Source organism: Pinus tabuliformis, chromosome 4_1 (assembly GCF_031772625.1).
Source record: "Pinus tabuliformis cultivar Carrire ecotype Pingquan chromosome 4_1, CPIR1, whole genome shotgun sequence".
Lineage (NCBI taxonomy): Eukaryota > Viridiplantae > Streptophyta > Pinopsida > Pinales > Pinaceae > Pinus > Pinus tabuliformis.
This window is the reverse complement of record NC_142303.1, coordinates 625,498,358-625,503,439: the sequence shown is the minus strand read 5'-3', so window position 1 is coordinate 625,503,439 and position 5,082 is coordinate 625,498,358.

Genomic DNA, 5,082 nt, shown 5'->3' with positions numbered 1-5,082 from the left:
TAGTATTTATTAGAAATCTACTCAAAATAAGATTATGTATTTTAAGTGAATTTTACATATAGAATTAAATATTAATTTCAAGAGAAGTAAACTTTACCAAAATTACAAAACATTCAAATTATTAAAAAGCAAAATTAAAAAAAAACATTAGTGTAATTTTCATTTGGATTAACTTAGAATTAATTTTTTGGAAATTGAATGGTAAATGGTTTTAACAAAGTATATGTAACTTATTTTGATATAATCATTTATATATGTAGATCTTTACTTTTAATGGTATTAGTTTGGATGATTGAATTTTTTTTTTTTTTCTCTTTCCAAATTCAATTTTACTTATTGCATATTTTATTTTTGTGAGTGATTGATGCTAATAAAGTACTAATAAAGTACCTACAATCACATTTTTCTATGAATGCTTTGAAATATGACAAAACATTTCTTAACATTTAATTATTATCATACCAAAACACATTACAATAAAAAAAATATTAAATGATATGATAAATTTTTTAAATTTTTACTATAAACATTACAATAAAGAAAGAAAATCTCATAAATATTTATTTAGAAGAAGTATAAAAACCCTATTAAGATGTTAAAGTAAAAATTATCGTGTTTGTTTATTTTAGTATCTCTTTTCTTACTTGCTCAATTGCATATTAGTATTGAAAATCCTTATTCAATGAACATTCATAAAAATAATCATCCTTTTATTATTATAATAGTTAATTATTTTATAATAATTAAATTAATTTATAAATAATTTTAAAACTCAATGAGTGGATTTAATTTGTTATAAATATATTGTATACTATATTTATTAGTGATTTATGTTTACCCTAATTTATTTTATAAAATCAAAAGTAAAATTATATTAAGTTTTTACTAATATTTTTCTTCATCTTCATCGTTATAATATTTCCAATAATAAAGGTGGGTGGTGGAGATATTGGGGAAAAATGTGGAATTTGTTTCCTAATTATCTCCCCCTAATCCCATTCCCACCCTCTTGAGTTTTCCCTAATATCTCACTTCCATCTTTGTTTTCATAATAAAGGTCGAGATGGGGAAAATACTCACAAAAATAATGATTCTCTTATCAATATAATAGTTAATTCATTCTAAAACAATTAAACTTATATATAAATAGTTTTATAACCCAATCAACTAATTCAACTTATTATAATTTTCTATGATGGTATATTCACTAGTGATTTTTTTTTAACAGAAACGATTGAGTTTTATTTATAAGAAGAGGTTGGGCATGACCAAACAACCTCTATTACAATCAATTGAGAAATTTCTCGCTTTTTAGAATCCTCATATTTTGGCTTTTGTATAAGAGATTAGCTGTTGCTTTTGATTCTTTTGGAATGGCTCAGTGTTCCATGCTTTGCTCTTGGTTTCTGAATATCTTGCCATACATTTCCGCTTTTCTTTGATGATTTGAAACTTGTCTCACTTAAAATAATTCCCACATATATATTAATCCCAAACCATTTAATACAAACCTGCATATGTTAAACTATGTTAATATATGTCCTGACCCCACCTCCATTATATCAAACTACTCTTCCATACTTAACTCCATGTCAAGGTTAACACCCCTCCATATTCATCGCATAATAACTATCATATCTTCCCTCGCCGAGATACGATGCTTTTTGCGTCCCTCCTTGTATGACCTTAACACTTCAGAAGTGCGCGAGATGGTGGTTTTGTCCTGCCACGTGTCAGTCCCTTAGGTACATCATGTCCGATTGGGAAATACTGCCCAGCAGCTAGAAGCGGTGTGATAAAAATTGCTTACCACTCCCCGCGTCATTAACAACCCACCATATTCATCGTGCGATAATCGTCAGACCTTCCCCCGACCATATTCGACACTTATCGTGTCCCTCGCTGTCCGACACTTAATACCTCAGAAGCACGTGAGAAGGGTGGTTTTGTCCTACAACGCGTCAGTCCCTGAGGTACATCGCATTGGTTTGAGAAATACTGCCCAGTAGCCAAAAGTGGTGCGATAAAAACCACTTATCACTCCCTGTGTCATATAAAATCATCCTCCATTTTGAATTCAATTATGCACCCTGTTAAAACACCAAACCACTCATGGCCCATGCGATAAACCATTTACCTATCGACTCCACACGATGTTAAACCATCATGCCACTTTCCCCCTCTTTACCATTAGTGGTTGTTAGCGTGTACCAGAGCCTTGGTTCTGTGTATTTCTTCTACATTCAATTGCGGTTTTGGAGGATGATATGATCTCTAAGAATTGCAATTTCATGGAAACAGGACTTAAGCATAGGGAATCAAACCCACTGCCTTGTCTAACCTGTCCTTGTTTATCTCTCCTTTTCTATTAAGGAATTGGGCACCTTTAAGCTTCTTCATCATTCTTTGCAAGCATACCTTGAGCTAGAAGACATCCTTTGCTAGCCATTATATCGGCTTCCTTGTTCAGAGCTCGTAGGACATGGTAGAATGAGTAGGAAGTGAAATTTTGAGTCATCTTTCTTATTCTTTCAAGGGTCTTGTTTAGAGCAGAGCTATTGAGTTGGTCGCTCGTGTTAAGGATTTTAATCAGGATTTCGGAGTCCCCTAAGATTTGAAGGTTTTCCCCTCTGTTCCTATGAGCGAGTTGACATGCTTTGAGTAGTTTGAGAATCTCAGCTTGGTTGTTAGTGCTATGTCCTAGGCCCCAACTAAAGTTGTCCTTTTTGTGCCCAATTGTGGAGTAAATTGTTCCTCCTGCCCTTGATATCCCCGAGTTCCCTTTGGAGGCTCCATTAAAGAATATTGTGACTTGCCCTGAATTTTCCACCACTTTTTAAAGTCTGCCTCAAAGATATGAAGCCGCCACTCTCGATTGTGGCTAGGTAGGGAGATATTCTTTTTGATGTTGGCCCTTCTCAGGGATTCACCTAGCAAGTTGAGCTCTTGAGGGAGTAGGGAATTGTGAGGCTTATGAGGTCTATTTTCAAAAGTTTTCAGCAACAGAGCTTTGGCCTTGGCAGTCACTTAGTTGGTGGATTAAAGTTTGTTGTTGAAGATGGCTTCATTCCTTGCCAACCAGATGAGTAGATATATTTTGGGATTACATTCCAGATTTTAGTCCATGTTGATTTTCTTTTCAGAGTTTGAGGATAAAGTTCTTTCCATGTTGTGAAGAGACGAACAACTGATGTCTGCTCAGGGATTTGGGCATTGAGCCCCATCATTGTTTGCAACGAGACTTCTTGAGGAAAGGGGCAGTCTATGAACATGTGTTCAATTGTTTCCTGAGCCTTGCAATGGAGAGGGCATCTGTGGGGACCAATGATTCCTCTTTTCTCTAAGTTATCTCTAGTGAGGGTCTTTTTGTGCATGAGAATCCAACAGAAGAAGTTCATTTTTGGGAGTCCAAATGGGTCCCACACATGCTGCCAAAGCCTTGTAGTGTGGATATGATGTTGTTGTTCTTATAGAGTTGCAAAGCCAGGCTGTGTTGAGTAAGCTCCGATCTTCCCCCAGCCCCACTTGTCCCTCGAATGGAGATGCACAGGAGCCAAACCATAGAGTTTAGCTAGTAATTGATGGAGTTGGGGGAGCATCCAGTCACGAGGCGATGGAGGACCCAATTGCTCCAGTTCCCTGTTGAATCCCAAGTGCATATGTCAACAAGTTTGTGGATACCTTTTCGGATGAGACAATTATGCAAGTCCGCTATTTTCAGTGTAAGATTTAACAGTTCGAGGCCAATGATATTGTCTTCCCATAGTCTAATTCTTTTCCCATTTCCTAGTATTCTATAGAGCTAATCTTTAAAGAACTTCCAGCTTTGGCTACATAGCTTCCACAACGTGGGTCCTTTGTGGGAAGCTCCTTCTTCCATATTCTTTATTGAGAGTCTGTGTAGATATTTTTTAATTATAACTTGACTTACAAGGTATCTTTGATTTGAGAATATTTTCCAGAGGATCTTACCTCCCATTGCCAAATTTCCCAACTTAGGATATCTTACTTGTAGTCCACCTTCAAATATTGGCCTTTTCACTATGTCCTTGCTTACTATATGATTTTCTTTTGGTTCCCCTTTGCTTCTTGCCATAGAAAAATTCGAATCAGCTTTGCTAGCTGTTCGATGATCATTTTTGGAGCTAAAAGGAATGAAGCCTGGTAGACAGGAAGGGATGAGAGAACTAACTTGACCAAAGTGAGCTTCCCAGTTATGGTAAGCCATTGTGTGCCCCAAGAAATCATTTTTGCCTTGATTTTGTTGATATTTTCCATCCAATGAGGGGCCTTACTAGTACCCAAGGTTAAAGGCAATCCAAGATACTTGAATTTTTCCCAAGAGACATAGCCGGTGAAGCCGAGGGCTTGGGCAATCTTGAGTATAGTTTGTTGGTCTACCACCCAACTGTATACTGCACTTTTCCTCCTATTGACCATAGCTTTGGGAACTCTGCAAAAGCTTTGGATTACTCCATTGAAGGCTCTTGATATTTTAATGGAGGCTCCTCCCATAAGGATAGAGTCATCGGTGAACAAGGCATGATTGATTGGGGTTGTTCTGTTCATCGCCCTGATGCCAGGAAGTGTCCCATTGAGCTTCTTATCTATGAGCTTTCGACTTGAAGAATTTGCCATCAGAATATATAAGAAGGGTGACAGAGGGAAGCCTTGCCTAATTCCCCTCGAAGCTTTGAAGTATTTTTCTGGCCTGCCATTTACTAGAGGGGCTATCAAAGGTTCTCCAATGCATGCTTTAATCAAGTTTACAAATTCAAAAATAAAACCAAATGCAGAAATAAATTGGAGGAGGAAAGAGTGCCTTACTTGATCGAAGGCATTCGCCATGTCCAGTTTGATGAGCATACCTTCCTCTTTGTGTTGATGGCTGGAATGGATGATTTCCTGCATGAGTATCACATTGTCTAGGATATGCCTACCTTTGACAAACCCTCCTTGGTTGGGTGAGATGAATTCTTTCAGCAAAGGATTTATTCTATTTGCGAGTAACTTGGTGAGAATTTTGTAGGATGCATTACATAAAGAGATTGACCTGAATCTGTCGAATGCCTCTGGGTTGGC